The sequence below is a fragment of the Aquila chrysaetos genome, chromosome 18, assembly GCF_900496995.4.
Source record: "Aquila chrysaetos chrysaetos chromosome 18, bAquChr1.4, whole genome shotgun sequence".
NCBI classification, from domain to species: domain Eukaryota; kingdom Metazoa; phylum Chordata; class Aves; order Accipitriformes; family Accipitridae; genus Aquila; species Aquila chrysaetos.
Window position 1 is genome coordinate 24671954 of NC_044021.1, and position 23636 is coordinate 24695589.

The following is a 23636-nucleotide window of genomic DNA, read 5'->3' on the forward strand; positions in this document are numbered from 1 at the left end:
CAAACACTACGGCTAATCTTATTTGCGTTTTGTTCAACCTGGGGAGGAAGCAAGTTTGTCTGAGAGCCGCACTTTAATACTTTCATCTCATAATAGAAGATTTACAGGTATGGACCCAAACCAGTGTCGACTCCCTACTAGTTTAATGCAAATTAGGAGATGAATGCTCATGGGAACAATACAGAAATGCTTCCACATGACTTCCTCCCACTGAATTGCTGATATAAGGCCCCTCTACAGGGTATAATACTGACAGCAGGGAAGTTTCCCCTAGCCTCCCCCCCTCCTTCCTTCTGAATAAAGTTATTAAAGTAGATCAGACTAATTAACAGTAGCTTATCCCTATTGATTGAACCAATCCCTGTTGTGGAGGTGCCGTAAGAATGCCTTTACTTCGTTGTGAAAAACCTGCGTTAGGGAGGACAGCATAGTTGGTTGTTTACTGGTTGCTCTTAGGGATTTTATCCATTATTCTTTGTGTCTCACGGGCATGTTGAAGCCATATGTGAAGGTATGTAAACATGCACATAGAGGTATCCTTTGCTGAATCATTTTTAGTTAATGTCTGGATATAACAGGGGGAAGTATAACAGCAAACAACAGCCCTTACAATGGCTCTACATGTTTTTCTTTTTTAGTCTTGAATATTTAAAATTACTAGCATAAAAATCACCTGATGATTTAGTTTAACTAATATATTCTAAGTAAAATATATTGGGGAATATTAGGAGAAAGCTTAGAAGCAGAATGTTCTTGTTTAAAAAAACCTTAACACTGTAAATGATTTTGTTCTAATACCGCTACAATAATAATCTAATTGCTTTAGGTAACATACATCTCTACAGTCTGCTTGTAACCTTGTATTGGTTATAAATTTACACTATATTATTGCTGCTTATACTTCTGGCTGTAGGATGATACAAATGGCTGTATATTTTCCCAACTAACAGCAGCTTATTGTGGAACAAAAGAGGAAAACCAATCTGCTTAATGGCATACTAGGCTTTTTTCCTCTTTCAAACAGTATCACTAAAGTACTTGGACACTGGAGTATTTCAGCTTTCGGGTAATGTAAAACCTCTTTTCTCATCTCAGCTCAAAAGTGTAACTAAATAGATACCAAAGGATTTAAAAAAAAAAAAAAAACACAAAACAACAAAACAAAACACTATTTGCAAGCTCATTTGTTACAATTTGTCATTCAGTTTACTGACCAGAATTGAAACATAATTTTTCCTATTTTTTTCCTGGCTGTTATACTTAATATTTCAGCATTAAAGTAATATTTTGATGCTCCTTGAATTACATACTGATTTTGCTCTAAATTTTTTATTCTTAATCCTTTTTTATTATTATTTTTTTTAATTAGGACTAGTCAAATACTGTTGCTGACTGAGAGGTGAACAACTTGACTCACAGGAATAACCATTCACATTTCAGACAACTCTCCCACCTCCAAGTATTTGTTTGTAACAAACACTGAAGTCAACAGGGTTAGGTGACTGTTGTTGTTTTCTTGGGTTTTTGTGTTGGTTGGCTGGGCTTCATGAGCAAAATGCGTTCAGGATGGGCACGCAAAGCTGCCTCTGCTCCTTACGGGCTGAGTGTCCGGGCAAGAAGTACTTGCGAGCACCCCCCGAAAGCTGTGTGTGCCAGCCCTGCGCGTAGGCAGGAGATCACACTGGGGCTGCTTGGAAAAACCCAAAATGAAGATATACGGTTAGGTAGTGCTAGCGAGCCCTGAAGACTGCTGAGAGCGATACAAGAAGGTTCACATCCTGGCTCTGGGGTCTGCACAACCCAATGCTGGGGGAGGATCATACCGTCCTGCCCACACCAGGCTAGGGAGGGCTAATAGCGAGTAGGGTAGGTTTGCATCATGGGGCCACCCAGCATGCATGCTGCAGCGAGATTATAAACTGCTTGTTAATCTACACTTCTTTCACTACTTCATTAGTTGCACATTGCACTGTGGGAAAATGTTTCTGGTGCCCAAATAGGAGACAGAAATGAGCCCATGCGGTGTGCCCAACAGCTGGGCGTCACAGGCTGAAATTCGGGGGTGCAGACAAACATGCAAGTAAGAGAAGAGTGCCCATATATCAGGGTAAGCGTAAAAACAATTCACAGACAAATTTAGCCTTTTGCCTAATGAACGATACAATGAGTTGTGAAGAAACGTAAGCCTGAATGCATGCCTATTTCAGTATATACACTAGATCAGACCTCTCTAAATAGGGATTTAATAAGTCTCTAACAGTATATAGTCAGAAGGGCTGCACAAGCCCGCAGATGTCAAACACAAGCTGCTCATGTCTAGGTCCTATCCTGGTATCTATTCCAGGTACTCTGAATATGGTGTGTTCGCTGATGTCTGCTTAGAAAACCTCAGAGCAGCAAAGTGCTGGCTAAAAATTTGAGGATTAAACCTCGCTGAGTCTGACCGCACCACTCTGCTCTGCTCGTTTCACTGTCACCGCTGCTTTATTAAATTTTGTTGTATTTGTATTGAAGTATTTAACAACAGACCATGCTGGAAGCTTGTATTGTACATGGGGCACAAAATACAGACACTCCCTTGCTGATCCTCTTCCAGTCTTACATTAAGCACCTGACTAACTTCTCTCATATATACCTCTTCCTTTTGTCCTCACCTCTAGGGGAATATAATCTGTGTAATCCAATGTTTGCGTTATAAAAAGTTCTGTCTATAGTCGGTCTGTAAACCAAGAATCATCTTTAAAAAATTAGACTCTGAACAGTTTGGTTTGGCCATCCAAGCAGGCTCATCTTTAAAATGTATATGCTGCCTTGCTGCAGATGAGGTCTGGATTTGGACAAGGACGTGCATTTCAGAACCTATATATCCCTGATACGATTTGCCCGTCTTCAGCCAAACCCGTGAGTCTGTTTCAAAACTATCAAGGCCTCTGGCTAGTAGTAGGAGGAACTGTTAATCCTCTGGTTTCATGATCACCCTCTTTAAACAAAAAAACAAAACAAAACAAAATAACCAACAGGAGGAAAATTAATAGGCCAGAACATCATTGTTGAAAAGAAAAAACAGCAGCAGCCCAGCAAGGAATGTGTGGACCACACGGCCAGCAAAAGAGATACTGTAAAAAAAAATTGTCATTCACCTGAGCCTTTACTAGAAGGAAACTTAGGTACTGAGAATTTTGCACAACCTTATGCTTCCTGTTGAACATTTTAAATGGGCTGAAAGGCATAGCAGACACCTTTGCTTGGATTCATAAATAGGCTTCCACCTCATATTAAAGGCCTGAGTTTAATTTGTTTAATATTCCCACCACTAACGATGCCTATTTAAGACATCCTTTTAAAAGTTTGTAACATTAATTTAATGGAAAAATGCCAATACCGCTCTAAGAACTCTATTAGATTTTCTCCCTGTTAAATTAATGTTACTAACTTTTAATGGATGTTGTAATTAGATGTTATTATTAACGGGAATATTACCCAAATTAAAATCAGACCCTGAGAGAGAGAAAACTTACGTTTACAAGTGCATTAAGCGTTAGTATCTGGACATTATACATACAAACTGGTGGAGCCAGATGGCCTTCGCTTTGTTTTTCCCCTGTAACCTGCTACAGAACCAGGCACACATAGTTTTGTTAGCACATAATGTCTGCAAGAACAGCACAACTATTAATGCACCCACTTACAAAAGGAAGTGATGGTTTCTCCACCAGCTCTGGAGTAGGAAAGGGGAGCTCCATCTCCCAATTTCACACTCAATTTAAAGGGTCACTCTCAAACCGGCCTGATTGGGTTCGGCAGCTTGAAATTGATTGTTTTGGTTGTAAAGCTTGCCTGCCTTCCTAGCCAATTTAAAAAAAAAAAAAAAAAAAGAAAAAAAAAAGAAAAAAAGGACTGCTAAGCTACTAGCTTATTATGAGCTGGAGAGCAGTGTGAGAAGGAATGTCATGAATTCAAAGCTACTGAATCCAGTCTATTTAGGGCACGGGGAAAATGACAAAAGTGCCGTTGTTCATGAAAGGTGAGAGAGACAGTACTTCCTTTTTCTACTCAACATTTACGGTTCTGGCCCACTTCACCTGCAAAATTTCTGCCATATGTTCTTACCACGCAGGTATGGGTTAGGAGTTAGGTCTCAGCGGAGGAGAAACAGGACCACTCTTACCAAAAGCTCACAGTTATCTCAGAAGTACCCTCCTGCCAGTTTGGGACTATTTTTTCTGTATTTCTGTAACAGCAATGGACCCTACATTGGCAAGTAGGAAAGATCAAATGCTTTTGATGTTACAAGCATATTCTGAGCTACTGCCCTTGATTTTAGGCTCCTGTTTCTTTTTTTAAAAAAAGAAGCAGCCTGGTTGTGTTTTGGAAGAGAAATGTATTTCATAAGTTTATGTTGTGAACAAGCTGAGCTGCTGCACAGCAAATATGGACTGAAATACGTGTTGCTTTAAAACAAAGAGTTCAAATCCAGTAATAGCTGATTGAACAATATGATGCAGAGAAAGGAAATAATTGAGTAGAAAGCAAATTTTAAAAATTAGAGAAACTATAGATGTACTTAAGCTGATGAAATTTGACTTGTCCTGTCCTACAAAACATATAATACAAATCTTTGAAAGAAGTAAAAAGTAAAGTTGCAGACCTTGGACATTGGGCATTGCCTGTCAGTGCTGCAGTGCTCCCTTTACACTGGCAATTCTTTCCTTACGTCAGGTCTGCAGTGGGACTGGATTTCCTAATTTCAGCTCCAGTGGATACGTCCATGAGACAGAAGGCCCAAATTTCTATGAACAAATAAAAAGGGTTGGTCTTCTTAGAGTTTTGAGTGCTTGCTAGACCTACGTTGTGGCAGCAGTAATTATTTTGGATTGTGTTGCTGCTGGCTCAGAGCTGAATCTACCAGAATAAGGATAAAGCTAATCAGTTATTTTCGTTCATAACTGCTTATTGACAAATAAGTATATTCTTTCCAAGGTGCAAAAGGGTTGTATGTTTCAATATGTATTTTCGGGGGGGGGGGGGGGAGCCAAGAATAAGCATTTCCTTTTTCTGTTTGGGTCGGCCTTTTGTCTTTTCTTGGCTCCACCACACTGTTCTTTTAGTGAACAAAACAGAAAACATGTAGTGGCAGAAAATGGAGAAACAGCATACGAACAACTCACTCTCCCTGGTGAAAGAGATTTTACTTATAGATTACTTAGTCTTTCCTTTAAAAAAACAGTAAATGATTGTTAGGAAAAAATTTCCTAGTTAAATCAGAGGGAGGAAAAAACCCAGCTCCAATAAAAGAGCTAATGTCAAGAAAGTGTAATTATATCATAGATGTCCTGTCAGAAAAAGAAATACCTATATCACACTCAGGAGTTCCTCAGTACTTGCTATTGTAAACCTGGAAACCATTTGAGTGCTAAACCATGACCCTTCACTCCCTCTCCCCTCCACATCACTCCCCTATCAAGGAAACCTTTCCCTTTTACAGTAATCAGCATCTTCCCCTGGCAGACTTCAGAAGTATGTACCGATGCTGTCCTGCAGTGGCCTTGAAAACATGTGACAAGGCTGAAACTTTTTTAAGTGACAAGAAATTCTGAAGTAAAATTTCACAGACAGCAGCAGTTTCCACAGTTCCTTGACCACTAGCACTGCCAAATGCCCGTGGACATAAATACACTTTGTGCAAATAGGAGAGTGTTTCAGCAAAGGTGCCGCACCTTTAGTCAAGTTCTAAAGCCAAAATTAAAGCAGTAAACTTATAGTAGTCTTATCCCAATCACCATAGTATTAATGTCATAGTAAATGGGGTACTCTTGCTGTTTCATAATGAGGTTATCCTTGGATATCTGCAAGACAAAATTTAGTTTAATCTTCTGTAGTTATTCCAGATTATTATTTTAGTCACAGCTATTAAATAAATCACTAAACAGATGTAAATTGAACAGCATTCAGAAATCAGCCTGGAGCGAAAATCAGGTCTTTTAATATATTTTTTAACTTCTGTCTCTCAAGCGTCTGGTTTTTTTCTATGAATAGCGTGCCAAAAGATTCTTCAAATGCCAAATACTACATACTCATAAATGCTCAATAGGCAAAGTGCCTCTGCATTCATATCATGGGCTTTATCTTTGTTGCTGCTGTGTTTTGGCTTTCTATCATCGGAAGGCTGGTAGATGTGAGAGCAAAATATGGTGGATGTTTTGAGGAATGATATAATACAATTATTATACAAATAATTATTGTATAAATAATAAATTTTATTATATAAATAAAAAACTTTGTCCTCCATAAACTGTGCACACTTTGAAAGGTGCAGGGAGCACAGGAGAAAGAATGAAAACATCACCCTTTCCTACGACATTTCTGTCTTTGAATATAAACTAGACAACCCTGTGCTGTGGTAGTAGATTGGGTGCATAAACAGATAAATTTTGCATCAGTCCTTCATCCTTTCTCTTACAGGATATCAATTCTTAATTTTTTTTTTTTTTTCTCCTAACTTTATAGCTGATCAAGCTACTCCAAAAGTAGCTCCCCCCCCAGCCTGCAGGCTGGATGTCGATTGCTGGAGGCAGTGCTCCATGTGTTCCTCCTGTCTTTCTCCAAGAGCCTCACAGGCACTGTGATGGACTAGGTTCTGCGCCAGACAACATTTTCGGAAGCGCATTCCATCCTGTGGCCTTTAGGGATGCATGGTCTCCCCCCAGCTTCATGTGGCCAAACGTGCATCCATCGTACCATGAAAAGGTGGGTTCCCCCATTGCGAGGCAGTTGCGCTTCCATCCACGTGATGGGAGTGGAGTGTAGATACAGCCTGGACCTCCTCTGGTGACAGTAGGGAGGACACCTGCCCTGATAACCCCTCTGAAATGCAGGTACACCCCTGTGATGGGCACCTGGCACGTGAACTGCAGCCACCCGGGTTTCGGCCATGTGATGAATGAGCATCCCATGACACGATTGCGGTAGACATGCCAAGAGGGTCCTCGCTGAAGTCTGGTGGGCATCTCCGAACTTTGCAACTTTGCAATAATCTTAGTGTGAATACAGGCTGTTTTTTCTTCCTTCTACACCTTACAGGGGAGGAGAAAACCAGAAAGCGATGGAAACACGAAAAGACTTACACTGGGTGGGGGGCTTCTGCTCTTTTTACATTTGCCTCCAAATGACAAGCTATCTGCAAATCTTTTGCCACGCTTTTTACTTCCTCTAGCTGTCTATCCCCAATGTCAAGAGAGAGAGATTTATGTGGTTTTTAAAGTGAACCTAGATAAATTTCTGTAAACTGGGTGACCTCTGACCCTACCTCATCTTATCCCTCCCCTTTTCACTCAAAGCCAAATTCCTTTTGACTTGAATGAGAGCAGGATCAACTCCTCAGTTAATTATGTCTGTTGATATTCTGTGACATATTAGATTGCAAGTAAAATGCATGAAGATCAAAAAGGAACTAGTCAGCGCGGGTAAAGGAAAAGGCATTGACGTGTAGAAATCGGTGCCACTGGAGCATCCCCCTTGTTTGTGCTCCGGCTCGGAAAGCGTGGGAGGAGGTGATTTCTCAGAAGTGATGCTGTGCAGACCCCTTTCCCCACATCCTCCATTCACACGGATTCGGAGGGAGGACATGTGCAGGGCTTCGGGGCTGCCTCTTGGACTACCAGGCATTCCCTGCCAAGGGTCAGCAGCTAACAGCTATAGCTCGGAGAGCACGGGGAGATATCATCCAAGGCTCAACAGCATGAGCCAAAGCTAATAAACACACCAGTATCTGAAGAGGATACCGTATCACTGATGCTCCAACTTGAATCGCAACTAGAAAAAAGAAAAATCTCATTTTAAACCCTTAGCATTCTTGTAGAATTCAGATACTAGGGAGAGGAAAAGCTGCTCATTTAATGAAAATTACCATTTTAGAAACATGCAAAAGAAAACCATGCATGCAGGTAAAAATCTCTGAATTCATGGGACTGTGGGACTCTGGATTGTTGGTCTGCATGGGATGGACTTTAGCTTTTCAGCCACACTTTTTTTTCCCCTCACTGAAACCAAAAGGTTAAATTCTTTTGTTCAATCTTGTATCTTCCAGTTTTGTGCTCATTCATACATATACAAATCAGGAATTTTGTGAGGGACACCAGGAGCCAGAAAAGTTAGCTTTGATCCGCTTTGAAGCTCTTGTGCCTCTGTTAGAGCTGGCATTTGTAGCGCTTGAAAGGATTCAAATTTTTTACTGTATAACTAATGAGTGAAATCACAAGCCCGTCAGGGCAGCATATCAACAAATCTGGGTAACTAGTGAAGAACTCAGCGCTGCTGCACTGGATTAACTGTCCTCCTCGCTATAGGTGACAACCATGGAGTCCGAGAATGCAAGAACATGTCTTCTACTGCCAAGGACCAGCTGACACCCACGGAGGCACAGAATGGGAAAGGCTGCATGCACCGAAAGGGAGGAAGTTTATAAAAAGATTTTTGTTTTCATTCATGCTGTGACCTAAGTAACGTCCCAGTTTAAACATTAAACTCGAGGTCATTAACTTGTCACAATGATTTCTAGTTTAAAACTTTATAGTAAAATAAGAGTTAAGAAGGCATGAAAAGGCTCATTAATTGATATGATAAAGCTTGCTGAAATGCAACCCTTTCCATACTTCATATAGCTAGAGACGTTGATTTTAAGTTACATTGTTGAAACTACATGCATCGTTTAAGCCAGTGACTGATTCATGTCATACCTTAAAGATGAGACTATGTAAAAAGTGCATTTCCAAGAAAATAAAATATCAGGGGTTTGGTCCCTCTTTTGCTAAACCTGAAAATATTTTGTGAAATTATAGTTTGTACTTAGAAAATGTAGGAGAAACAGGCAATTATATGTTGCTCATTGAGATGCAATCTGATGTCTGTAGCAGATGATTTACACAAGAAAATTGACCATGTCTCAAGCATTACTATTAATTTTTGCACTTTAAAAATAGGCATGATTTAAGCCGAGGCCAACATACTCTCTTGACATTGATGTTATGTTACTGCCAGTCTCAGTGTTTTAAAGTAAGTGAAATTACTTAATTTCGTTTTCATTAAAAATCTGCATGTGACATGATTCCAGAGCTAGTGAAATTCATTCTGAATTTTGACTGAAGGTAATAATTTGCATTTTCTATGGGGTTTAATCTTTTCTTCTAACTGAGTGTGGTATTTTTCTTTCTATCTTAGTACAGACACTTTCAACCAGCTTCATTCATTAATGATTGTGATATACCAAACAAATTATATATAACCTATCTCATCTTTAAGGGAAAATGGCCGATAACAAAAAGTCAACATTTACCACAACCTTTTTCCTTAGTTAGAACAATCAAGCATAATGGCACTTGGGTTTTGAAAACTGGAGATTGCCAAAGTAGATGAGCTGCAGTATTGGTCTTGTTAGCCCCTATCACTCTCTTCGTAATTACCCTTTCTGTCCCAGAGTATCGAAGGTTTTGTTGAGAAATATCTGGATTCCAAATGAATCACTCACCTTTGTCTCAAATTGCCTGTAGGACAGCAGCATCCCAGAGCAGTAGGCGGTCTGTGCCTTCGCTGTTTGAGAAAGAGCTGATAACTCTCAGCATGTCTGTGCCTTGTGCTCAACAGTTCGTTATGCACATTACCAGTGTTAGGACAGAATCATGACATTTTTTCCCTCCTCATTCATGCTCTTTATACCAATGATTCACAAGCAGACATTGCGTCTATAGGCTGGTCTTTAATCTGATTTTATTCATTGGCATCTATTATTATGCAGGAAAAACAATGCTAGATCTGAAATTAAAAGGGAAACAAGTAAACCATTGACGTTTTTCTCTCATTCTGGTGAATGATTTGGACTGGTGGGAAAAGCTTTATTTAGCAAATCTCTCGATTGTCTTCTGCAAGTTCAAGTTTATAGTGAGCAAATGCTTAAAAAATTAAAGTGCCCTTTTTTAAGTTAGAAAGCAGGTACACTTGTAATATCTCTTCATTGCTTCTCCATGTTTGTATAAAGACAGCCAAATATTTGCATCTTGCACATTATTCTATCACCTCAACATCAGGTCTTCAGCTATTGTGGCTGCAAATACTGAGTCCTGCTATATTCTGATTAGAGAAGGGGGAGTCTCTTTTTCCTGCTTGTAAGGAAGCAAGAAGTCATCACTGTAAACAATGGACAGAATGCCTATTAATAAAAAATGTACAGTCACCCGCCAATTCGCATATCTTTTCTGCTAATACATCCATTGATATTTTTATTTAATAGAACAGCAGCTACAAAATGGTGCATTTCAGGAACATAAAGATTTTGACTCACTCTAGGTCAGGCTGAAATAAAGATGTCTTTCCCCATGACTGTAATGAGGACTTGATTTCACCAACAAGGTTTAGGAGTCTTTCACTCTGGGTAAAAAAATTTCCAAAAAGCTGCTGATGATTTGTTGCCTAATGGATTACGAGGGGATGAAGATGTCTAAAAGAAAACAAAATATTTATGATGAAGGCAGGTATGGATTTACTTTGTTATGCTATGATATTATTTTTGTTCGCTTATACTTATTCTCATTTTACCATGGGTAAAAGTTATATGCCAGACTGCTTTGTTTTGTTTCTGTGCATGCAGTATAGACAAACTGGTAAATAACTACTGGCTTATTATAGTATATTGAAGATAGATAAAATGGAAAATAATTCTTTTACATTTCAACTGAATCTTGAAATAACATCTGTATACTTAATAGTGACACCTAAAAATATACAACATCAGAATTAATGTTGAGGAATGTACTTATTCATTATTAGCTATGAAAGAAAACATATTAAAAAATTAAAATATGCTGATAGTAAATGTGTTTAACACTGATATATGCCAGCTACCTTCCACACTGATGAGACCAAGACCAGCAAAGCACTGGAATATGCTTGAAATTAAGTCGGAAATAAAGATGTATTTTAGCCCACGATTGAGCTGGACCGTTGCAGGAAGAGTCAGACCCTTCTTAATTCTTTTCAAAAATTCTCATTACAGCAAAGAATTGCACTGTGCTGGAAACCAGGAAACTGTCTCTCCAGCAGAAGTATTTTCTAAATGTAAAGCCATTTATTTAATATAAGCGTTCAGATGTTCATTAGCTTTATTGTATCTTTCTGTTTATAACTTTCCTAAGTTTGCAGAGTTCAAAATGAAAACTACGTTTTTTGCCACATTACTAGCAGTTTTATGCACAAACACAGTGAATTAACTGTTTTGCTGTAAATCAATTTAATGGTTTTCACTATAAATGTAATTGGTAATTTTTTTTACCGGTAACTAACACTTTATAATACAGTATTTCTATATATAGCAAACAGTACAAGGGACTTAATTACACAGTGACAGAGACTGTTATGTTCTCACTGTGTAATTTTAGAAATTGTTTTTAACAATAAGGAGCAATTGAAATTTGTCAATTTAGGAGTGACAAAAAATGTTTTTGACTGTAAATGCGGTACTTAAATTGTTGTTTTACCAGTAGACTTGTCACCTTGATGTAGCTGGATGTCATAAAAACAGTTTAAAACTGTAAATTTAACCATTAAATCTAATGGCAAAACTATCGTTGGCTAGTACTTGTTAAAATGCCGGAATTAAAAATTAGATGAAGGCATAAAAAATGAGCATTTAAATTCTATTTTGGGGGTTGCTTTAAGTGTATAGCAATTAACACCAATGGAAGTACTGCCATGAAAATGATATGATTTTACACCAGAGAATTATTTAAAATAAACTCTTAATATTAGGGACCCCACATAGAGAGAAGCAGAGCTCCTTCTCATGCCTCAAAATGAGGCGAAAGTTAAAAACATTTATGAAAAAATGGTATTAACCCCTACCACTACAAGCATAACACTGCTTTTGGTGAGCAAATCATTATTCCTTTGCACGTGTGAAACCTTGGACTGTAACTGAAGTAGGAAAAGCACTCAGGGGGCTGCTATAGCAGTAAATACGAAGTAGCCCGCACTTTTTCTTGGGACCGCTCGCATCCAACAGTGCTCCAAGTGCTGTGTCACGTTGCCCTGCACGGATGTTCCGGCAAACCGTGAACCATGGGCATACGCTTACACCGGTTATGGCTCATCGACATCAAATACCAGACTTGGGAGGCTTAGGTAAACTAGAGGCTTCCAAGCACAGAAAAAAAATGCCTGTGGGTTTCCTGGCGGGGAAAATCCGTATTGCTTCGTAAAGAAAAGTGATGATTGCTGATCGTGCACAAAACTGTCCGGCTGGTTCCCTAGCTTCCCGCTCTGCCGAGCACAGCGCGCCTGTGTTCGTTGGAAATGTGGCGGGGAGAAGCGTAAAGGAAAACATGTAGTACTAAACGTGCTCAAGTGCTTGCTGACTGAAGGTGGGAAAACCAAAGCACCATTTCAAGAGAGAGGAGCAGAGAGGAGAGGCAGAACTCAACACCGTCCGCTGTTGGCTGTCCTCCGTGCTCCCGTGTAAACGTGTGACTGCAACTCTGTTTCTACACGCTGCGTTATTTTGATCATTTACATTAATAATGAAGAACCCTTCTAATCTGCAGGCACCGCCATTGCTTTCTAGCTAACTCTCCGCCAGGGTGGATGCAACATCCAGTTTCACCGAGAGGAACAGCTTTCCAAGGAGCAGACCTGCGCCCAAAGCCCTGGAGCTCCTAAGAGGTTTCATCTCTTCCCCCAGTGTTTCCCGGAGCTCAGGAGAGCTGCGTGTTGCTCGCAGGCAGCCCTGCCGTTCCCTGGCTCTGCTCTGTGTGCCCGCCAGAGGAGCGAGCCGCAGAGCCGAGAGCAGAAGTCGCAGCATCCAACCACCACTAACTCCCTCTTTGTCACGGCTGAACCCACCTGGTTGTGAGAAGAAAGGAGAGGAGCTGGGCTGGGGGCTGGGAAGGTGGGGAGCAAAGGGCAGAGATGGGATCTAAGGAGAATCCTTAGGGAAAGGAGACCTGGGAGACGTACAGAAAATGCACTTGCTGCACATCTGCATCGGTGCTCAGGTCTGCTTCTCTCACTCCAGTCTGCTGAGCATCTGCCTCCTCCTCATTTGCGCCGCTCTGTCGTGAGATGGTATGTCTCTGCTACGTCCATGACAACGTCGTCCATCATGGACAGGGGACCTTAAAGGCTGCCATAATAATAATACTACGGTGTTTTTCTCAATACTAGAGGTCAGATTTTGCAATAGCAGAGAGGAAAAATTCAACCTGCTCTAGCTTACCTGTCTATATCAGTAATAAATTCCTACACAACGAGGGAACTCAGTAACTGCATTGCCGGTTTTGCCTAAGCTGTGTAGGAATTAGTATGGTCTGTGTCAAGAGAATGGTCCGCAGCCATGACGTTTGGATACAATGAGAGCGATGCCTTCAAACAGAGGGTTAAACTGAGGGTTACGCTAGCCTGTACTCAAACGAACACTAAAAAATGTCTGAGGGCCAAAATTCGCTGCCAACTACACATAAACAACTCCAACTGACTTCAATAGGAGTTTCCTGTGTGTATCCAGGAGCAGATTTTAGAGCTGAGAGTATGCATCAAAGTCTAAATAGCAAATGTTAGTGAATTGACATTCTGTTTATTCATTATTTTCAAATGTCGATAGGGGTTTCTCTGTCTAATATAAAATGATTTGGTTGTCACATTTTTAATGAAGGCTTTTAATTACTCTTGATATACAGTATTGTACTGGTTGTTTTGCCCAGTTGCTTTTGTGCATTTAACCGAATCCCCTGTCTATAAGAAAACCTGCCTACATCAGGGTTTTGGTCAAACACAGCCTTTGTCATTGCTTTTGTACAGATGATGCTTTCAACTTGTAGCAGAAAGCACGAAAGGGAAGACCTATATTAGACTTGCAGTATAGATAGAGAAAAAATGGACTTCATTTTATTGGAAGACGTATCTTTAGCTGCCTTTTGAAAAGAGTAAATGTCATTATACTGAGGTCCTATATGAGTCACTATCCAATTTCTTGGGGAGGGGGTTGCAGTTTTAAAAAATTATAAGCCAGGGGGCTAAGCTTTGTCACAAAACGAGAGGGAATGTGGCTCACAGTGTCTTTGGAAGGGTGGCTTGGGATCGGTCCTTTTGCTGCCCTAAAAGCCTGGGTTTTCATTCCCACGGAAACGAAGCCACGGAGGCTGGAAACCGCGGCACCCGCGGGTCTGACCCACCGCGGTGCCCGTCCCAGGGCAGAGCCAGGAGCTCTCGGGTCCGCTGCAGGCTTCCCGCATGCATTTGACCTGGTTCTCCGCTGGACGGGGCGTGGAAGTTTTTGGAAGGACATCCAAACATGTGAGGCATTTGCATACCCTCAAAAGCCTGCAATGCCCATATAATGAACTGTGGGCCCGTGGGATAAATCACATTTACGGGCATTTCGTTTCAACCTGTTAATGATTAAGCAGGGAGCAGCAGGGACGGGACATGCTCTGGGAAGGTATCGACCGAGTGGAGAGAGGCAGCGGAGGACACCAGCTTCCCTTCTGTCCCTGCCATGACCACACAGAAAGGCTCCAACCTCCTCAGCCTCGGTACTTTTAAGAGCCACGTCTTCATGGGTCGGGTCCAAAGGAATGAAGCGACGTCTAGATTGCCAAAGCCAAAACATGAAGAGTGTCTGTCAGTCTCTCAGTGTGATTTGCAAGCGCTATGTGAAACAAGCAGCAGGACAATTTTGGAAAATGGGAATAATTGCATATTTTTTTTATATTCAGAAGTGCATGGGCATATGAATGAGGGCATGCATGCAAACATGCATCTATCTATATATTATAGGGGAAAATTAAAGCAACGTGCAAAATACAGAGGCTAGAAAGCAACTTGACACCTGAACTGGTGGCTAGTTTCTTAGAGACTAGATAAGGTACCTCAAATATTAATCAGCTTTTATGTTTCAAATTCTTGTGCTCATTAATTGCCCTAATACAGAAAGTCTCCTACTTTGGTATCGTGGAAGGGCTCACATGTAACAAAAATAAACACATTAAATAAATAAATAAATAGACCCAATCTCCTAGGTACTAATTTGCCATGGATTGTATTTAAGTCCTCATCCATTATGTGAATTAGAAGTGAAACAAACACTGGCATCAATACTCTATTGCAGCCAGACCAGCCTGAGATCCAAGTGAGTGTGTGTCCTGGACAGTTTGTATTGATGCTGTCCTGAGTATCACGCTCATCAATAATGGAAATAATTGCATTTTAATAATTAAAAAACCCCCATCATTTTCACAGAGGTAGAAATGATGACTTTGTTCCCTCCCTGCAGTTTATCTACCTTCTAATGACAGGAACGATTCACCAAGCAGCTCATTTATGAACACACAAATGCACACAAAGAAATCTGCTTTTATTCAGGTCAAAGAGTATCAAATGTCCATTAAATATCAACTTAGCAATACACTGTATCGGGAGCTTTGAAATGAAAGGTGAAATGTATGGAGGAAAAGTAACCATTTCCCTCCTAGCCTATTCTTGTTACTGTCCTGATAATGGGTCAAGACAAGTCATGAAAATTTTTATTCTGATTATTCCAACACTAAAACCTTCAAAAAATTGGAATGCTTAATAATGCAATAATGTCTTGCTGGATACTGACTGAGCCTGTACAGCATTTTAACGTGGATCCAGATAAAAAGTTTTGTCTCTTAGTTCTCATGCTTTTTTGGTTTCGTAGTTCTTACTTCTTTATTAGTTCTTTCTCTCTTTTGTTTTTTCTTAATTCTTTTATGGACGCTCTGTGCAGAATGATCTTGAAATTGTTTTGTAGGCTTAGGTCTGTCTTGTGTAAAACTAACTAAATCATGATATAAACATGGTCATAATCTAGCCCCAAGTTATCTCCTCACTACTTTTTTGCTGCTAGACAAACATGGAGGGTATTTTGCCCAGATTGTGGCCTCTATCTGGGATTTTGCAGATTAAGAGTATCCCAGGATGACATACCCAAATGTCTTGGAGAGCCAACTTCCTGAAAGCAGAAAATAAATAAACTAATAGAAAGGAAACAATAATGTCATAAAATTCACTTTACTCTCTGGAGACTTTCTTATGTTGATTTGAAAAAATGCATAATGAGGAATGAGTGGACTGCCTGGCCTCTGCAGTAGCCAGTGTAGTTTAGATTCTGGCTCACTTGCTCTCTCCCTTTTGACTACAGTCCTGATTCAAACTGATGTGATTAAGATAATGTTCAACAAAAAAACTATGCATGGAACTCAGAATAAATCAGACACCAACTTTAGAAGCTTATGGCTCTCTGCCTTCATATTGGCCAGTATCTGAATTAACATCCAATGAAAAGTCTTTTAAAAATGTGTGCTAAAATTTCCCACTGAAATGCCAGATTTTGAGATGTCTGTCACTTTTTCACATACTTGAAGACAAATACTTATTTTATAAAACATTTATAAACTCTTTTCACTGCAAATCAAAAATTTTATGACAGGTCTGTCCTAAAGGTAGCTTAATTTTTTTCTCCTGCAAAAACAAACTCAAAAAGCAAACACTTCTACTAGATCCAGCAAACAGAAATAATCACACATATGCGTGACACTAAGTGGATACATAAATGCTTTGCCACCTCGAGCCTTTAAAAACACATGCCTCTGGACCAGTATTTATTTGTAACTTTGTGTTTGTCCATATAACAATAATATATTAAGAAAACCATCACTTATACCTCAAAAAAAAATTGAAGATGTTCCTTTATGTTAGAAACATTTTTTGTTAGATGCAAAAGCAAAATCTAGATGAATGAAGCCTATTCATCTAGATTGCTATAAAGCCTATGCTGTGGCTGTATAATCTATACTAAAATTTCAAGTAGGCAGTTAAGATTTTAAATCCTTATTGAGATTAAAATTAGGAGTACCAGATATCAACATAAATATTCACTCGCATGCAAAGGATATTCTCTTTCTGAGCAAAGGATGTCCTTCCATTATGCCAAAATGAATAACCTAAACCCTTTTTTGTTTCTTTACACTCGCTGTTTAGCTTTGTGTCATACCTATTTCTTTCCTTAAAGCTACTTAGCAGATTAATTCAGCAGAAATAAGCGCCTTATTGTTGATTATATAAATGATTCAGGATGTTTGACATATTTAATTTGACAGAATGGCACAAATTGCAGCCTTACCCTGCTCTTCGCTAGTCCACATGCACCGGGACCACCTCTAGGATCATTAAAAGTTCAGTTAATTCAGTAGCACTTTGCACCGAGGAGTTTTACTGCACTGATTAGGTTTTCAAAGATAGCAGCAGGCCCTTCCCTCCCGGCCCAGCTTCTCTTTCAGACTGTAGTGAAAGTGAACAAATAAAGAGGGGGGGGAAAAATGAAAATACCTGAAGAGAATAAAGAACAAGGGTGATGGGGTAAGATGGATTACTTGAATTTTCCACCAATCACTGAACAACACATTGGCTAAAGCATTGATTGATGAAGTATTTAAGTCGTCAATCTCACATCACAAGCCTTTTTACAAATGGCTGCAGAAAGGGGCTGACATCGAGGTGGTATCAATGGAAGTTGGCTTTGCTACAAAATATAAGAAAGACCTCTAGTCCACAATTTGCTCTCTCGCAAGACGTTCAATAACCACTTTCGACGGCCACTTTGCCAGCAAATGTTTCACTTAAAATGTCGGTATTCTTTACTCAGGACTGCTGTCCACCTCTAAATTTATAGGCCTTTACTATGGGAAGATTTACTTTCCTTTAGTTTTCGGTCAGATTATTTTTCCCCCATGCAGACTGCTTTTCAATTTACATGGAGGTTTTCTTGGTGGGTACTTTTTTCTTTTTTTCCCTTTCTTTAAAAGAATTACAACCAGTTGTTGTCTCTTCAGATATGTTTTAAAACAGCAAATCAGTCATTGCCAGAAATCTGTGTTTGATTGAGAAATCAGCTAGTTCTGGCTTTTTATTTCCTTCCCCTCCTTCACTTTTCTTGTTCATCGACATTAGCCTAAAAATAAATGACTGCACAGGACTTCAGTTTAGTATCTGCAGAAGCTGTTGCTGCAGAGACAGGTCACTTCTTGGTTACCACCAGCATCACACCATTTGTTCCCTGAAGTCCCCTTCTTCTTCCAGGGGAATATGATAAATGTAAAGAGCAGCTCATATCAAGGGAAAGACAGCCAAGCAATTCAGATTCCATGAAGGGAAAAGAAAGAAAAAAAAGCCAACAAAAGAGAGTACATACCCCAGCATGAAAGAGCATCTTGATTTCAAGTTTTCTTTCAGGAGTCGTTAATATTTTATGAGACCACACAGAGTGTTCCTCCAGTGACATTTTTCTAAATAATGTAATGTGCAGTAAAGTATCAGACAAAGGGGAGGAGGAGGGAAATCGCCTTGTTTAGATTAAAAAAAAAAAAAAAACAACAAAAAAACCCCATGAAAAACATTTGAAACCAAGCATTCTCAAGATTGGCTGGTGCCTGGCTCCAGAGCCCCAACCTTTTGTAGGGTCAACACTTACCAGGGGAATGGTGCTCAGGAGAACACTTTAGGTTTTTTTGTTGGATTTTTTTTTTAGTTTTTCTTTTCCATCTTACTTTTCTTCCTTTCTTTTTTCTTTTTTCCTTTAGGAGAACCTGAGTATATGCTGCAGGCTCACTAGGCTCCCTTCTCTCTATCAATAAAAAGTAATGGGACAGGGAATGTCTACAGAAAACTGCAAAAGAAAGACTGCCAAAAGTCCAGTGCCTCCTATTTTCTTCTTTCCTGACACTCTCATGTAGGGCAACTTTTCTCAGAAGCGAATTTTGATCTAAAGCTCTGGGTGCAAACACTTAGAGTTTAAGGAAATCTGTGGGTAACTTACAGAACAGGCCCAAGACCTCAGAGGTCTCCCAGCGCTGCAGTAGTTGACGATAACTCAGAAACCCTACTCTGGACCAAACTGAACCCCCAGATCGCTGGCTTTATAGCAACAAAGATTGTTCTTATAAAGCAGAGAGAATCCAAACTTTCAAGACTATTTCAGTTTTTAGGGTTTGGGTCGCACATTTTCCCAGCCTATTTAGGGGCTTTCACTCTGAAGCAGGTATAGGTTTTCATTATGATTTAGTGAGCGACCATTCCTCACTTCTTAATCCATTTTACTTTGCAAAAAGCAACAGGGTAAAAGCATTCATGTAAAAGTTGAACTGACAGGTTGGTAATTTGATATCTTGTAATTTCCCTACTTATGCTAGCTCATATTGATCAGAGGTCTTCGTGACTTATCTTGGTCTCTTAGAATCTTAAATTTTAGAAGAACAAAATGAAATATTCTGCTTTTTTGTTATTAATTTCACACTCCCAATCCTGATGGGCCTTCTGGAGCTCTCCTTCTGAAAGTCTGTCTTTAGATGTACAGAGAAGCCTTGGCACAAGTTCTTTGAAATCAGCATAATATAATAAATATAAGGTATTATTATACTGTATGTGGATCAGTATAGTGCTAATTACTAAATAATATTGCTTAGAAAAGACTTCTTTTTAGAATGTACTAAAATCTAAGTAGCTGGGGAGCTGAAGAAGTAACCACCAAAAAGCACAACTTGCGTAACACAAGATTGAAAAATTATACTCACTTTTGTTTTAAATATGCAAAGTATCTATCTAATTGACATCGAATTGTGATAGATAAACAAAATCACTCAGCAGCAAATTGCATGTTCCTCCCTCCCTTTGAATTATTTAGACAGACACAAGTTAGTGGTCACCATTGCTGTACAAACACACTATATGGGACCAAAGTGAATATAATGTACTGTAGCAGTAATGCGTGGAGTGAATCAGACAACTTGTACAAAGCTGCAACTAAATTTATTGTATTAAATAAGAATCCAGCTCACCACTGCAGTTTATATGAGCAGTTAAAATGGTTTGCCTCTTCCCGTTACATGACAATGTAATCAATGGAATAAATCACCAGCTGGCAGAAATCCTACATTTGAAATATCTCACATGTTTCCTATGGCACAGCAGAAATCTTCACGCGAAAATAGAAAGCCGAGGAAGTTGATAAAAGGCATTTGTATAACTGCTGTTGCTGAGAATTGCACCCAAGCTAGGAGTTAAATTGCACAAGCTTTGATCATTCAGACAGACAAAATACATGTAACCTGACCTTAAGGTATGCAGTGATATTGCATCAGATATAGCAATTACATAATTACACCCCAGTCATACAAACACTTATACATCCATATGCTTATCTTCACTAATAGGAGTAGTTAACCGATTTAATTGTTTTTACTACTCCTGGAAGTAAAATTAAGACACACTTACATATTTACAAAATTCAAGTTCTGTAAAGCTGCTTTATCTGTACTTTTTTTTGTGTTTTAACATGTTCATGGATAACATGCAAGTGTGTGGTAATCGAGGTAGCTGTCAAACTGAGAGTGTGGATGGGAAACAAGTCAGAAGGGCAATTCTGGCACAATTCATGTCAGTGGGAATTTTGCAATGCTTTTATCTTATGATTCAAAAGCAGAAGAAATGGACCAGCTGAAATGTTTCTGGTAATTTATTCAAAATACCATGACAAATGTTTTGGAATACAATAAAATAAGATAGATGTGGATATCCTTTTAGCTGGTAAGATTATCTGATGATGTTTACCTTCTCCACCTGTGACTTTATTTCAGCAACAAAATAGTTGTCTTCCCTTGGTCATATTCACACACATGGTTTCTTCAATATCTTCCTCCTGCTTTAGGAGGTAGTACCTCTTTGTGCATTTATTCCACCACCGTCTAACACACTTCTGAGGCTGGCTGCTTTTCGACCATTATCCTCACCCTTTTCCTCCTTGTTCCTAGTCCTAGGTCCAGCCTTGTTCCGTTATTTTACTTTATAGCGAGTGGCCTGCTGAAATCTCATCCAGTCCCACTTCTATTCATTCGTCTCCACTGTCATTCCTCAGTTTTAAGGGTGAAGGCTGCTGCTTTCCACCTGAGCTCTTGTCAGGTGCTGCAGCCATTCCCACCCCAGCACCGCCAGTGAGCGCATATTAATTGGCCCAGCATCACTCCCCGTAGAGCCTGTGTGGCCTGGGAAATATTGAATGGCTGCCTGGTCAGAGCGAGGGTGGGTTTTTAAAATCATTTTCATTAATTTTCTCCCTTATAACTACTCAATAGTAGTGATGAAATAAATAAATATATTGAATCAGAACCTCACTTCACTGGGCCTTAATTGGTGTGTCTTGAGTGAATCTATGCCCATGTGTAATGAATCTATATTGCTCGTCACAGATCTCATCCCGCCGACTGTATCTGGCCTTCTAGCTGCTACACACTGAGATGCAGTAGACTGCACGTCTGGTTTGTGTAACCATGGTTTTCTTTAGTTGGCAAGTTAAAAAATAATTAACTGTGTATAATAAAAGCCGGTTTCCTTGTACATGCTTTAAAGCTGGTTTAAACTCAGAAGGCATCATCAAAATAACCAAACCTGACCACTTGGGTGAAACAGGCCGGTCAATTCCTAATGTGAGAGGACACCTGCTTAAGAAAGGAGGTGGGGAGGGAAGGTAATCTTGTCTATCGGTTGTAATTCCTTTTCAGATAAAACTTGTGCCCTAAAGCTGATAAGGATGCTAGACGTAGAGAGAGGTTAAATTAGGCAACAAAATATTGCATTTATAGCATCTGAGTTCTTTGATCCCACAATTAAAGGTACATACGTTAGGAGCAATGAAGTCTTTTCTTGAACTGGGATTTCAAATATCTGTGACATCTTAGTATTTTAATATTCTGTGCATTTTTCTTTCCTAAAATGAATCTCACAAAGCTTTGACCTATCTCTTCCCAAAAAGAAGCTCTGAATTTTGCCCTAACAACAAGTGAAGTAAGGCAGACATCCCATCTCCTTTTTCAGACTGAAGTCTTTTAGCAGGAATTATGAGGAGTGCCCACCTGTAACAAGATAGTAAAGATCAGTGGAGTAATGGGCAAGTGGTTAAGTTTTCTTTGTCTTCTTAGTGTCAACGATTGCATTTATTTGATTGCATGGACTTAAGCTGCTAGCCAATGAAGACCATGTCCTGATAGTTGAGCTCACAACCATGTCGATGAGATGTCCAGCTAGTGAAAGAAAAATAGTTCATATCTTGTGGAAAGGTCGTTGGCTCTGTTCAAACCAGATTCCTTCATGAAGAGTCAAAGATGTATTTTTCAAAGTGGCACAAATGGGATTTGAACTAGAATCTTCCTGTTTGAAGAAGCGTGGGAAAAACTGAAATGTGAATTAAAGCATGCTGGACGTTTCTTTGTGCATTGACGTTCCTCTTCCACATTAAAAATTATTTTTTGTACTTAACTCTGAGTTAACTTCTGTCCATGGAGAGGCCTTATCATTTGATAATCAAATGTAAATCACATCAACTAAAAGTTTCAAGACCTAAAACCTGATTTGACTTATGCAGCATCTATTTTGAGATCTACTTTTTTTTTTGTGAGGAATTAATGGAAGGTAGACATGCAAATACATCATAAATCATCTAACTTTTTTTTTACCTTATGTCTAATTTTTCCCATTGAACATAGTAACATGTAAAATGCCTGCTAACTTTTAGGCTATTATGCCCCATTTCTTCACCAATTATAGGGGAATGGAGATTAAGCGGTTCTTAATTTGAATATAGGTGGTTAGGAGCTATTTCTGTTGACTTCAGTCTGAGTGCACTGGGAAATAATGGCAAGAAATCACATAATGATAGCCTGAGCTGTAAGTCAGTCACTGACTGTGAGTGGCCAGGTGAAGGTTTCACACACTCCTGAAACTTTGGTCTCTCCCTGCATCTGTCTGCTCGCTTGAGCCTGCCTTAAAGGGCAACTCAATGCCAAAAATAAGTAGCATACAGTTCTTTCCTTCACTTCCTTCATCTGTGAGCCACATTTACCAATCCTGTGAGCAAGCATGTATTGTTATATCTTCTCAGCCTTCCTGGTCTTGCAGAGCAAATATTTCAGAGGCCAACAAGCTGCGTCCCAGCCTCTCTTGGACACCACCAAGCACCCTTCCCTAAGCTCTGGCAGTGAAAACCCGACGTATCTCTGTTACAGGCAGTTACAGACTATGGACCTGTCCTTGTCGGGGCAAAGACAGGGTGTCACCGGGGCCCTACGCTGGACAGAGAGCAGCCAGACCGTGTCTGCTCTGAGATCCTGGGTAGCCTTTGGATATTGAGATATTGAGGGAATTCTGAGGACCATCTTGTACTGAAGTATCTACACAAATAACAACAGGACCTAAAAAAGTGCAAACGATCTGGCTGGCAATGAAGTTCAATACGTGTGGAATCCTATAATGCCACTGGTAGAGTTGCTTTCCAGAAGTGAGTTGCATTTTAAGGTAAGGGGTAGATTTTGTACTGCAAGTGAGGCCGGGGGCTTCTTATTTTTGCTTTCTACCTTCCAAGAACACATAGGTTTCACCTCTGTCATTCGCAGGGGTCCAAACTCCCAACAGAAAATTTTAAGTTTTTAATTTTAAGATTTTAATCCAGAACATCTTTCTGCTTCAGGTGAATGCTGCCCTGTGCAATTCAGAGCCAGCAGGATTTGCAGATAATACACTGAAGCTGC

General features: G+C 39.7%; 1 long non-coding RNA gene across 1 annotated transcript; it reads left to right on the forward strand.

Annotated features, from left to right (window-relative positions):
* Positions 1–416: 416 nt before the first annotated feature.
* Positions 417–9109, forward strand: LOC115352981. Its single transcript, XR_003927361.1, has 3 exons — positions 417–511; positions 6508–6747; positions 8346–9109. It is a non-coding gene; the product is annotated as an uncharacterized LOC115352981 (long non-coding RNA).
* The last annotated feature ends 14527 nt before the right edge of the window (positions 9110–23636 follow it).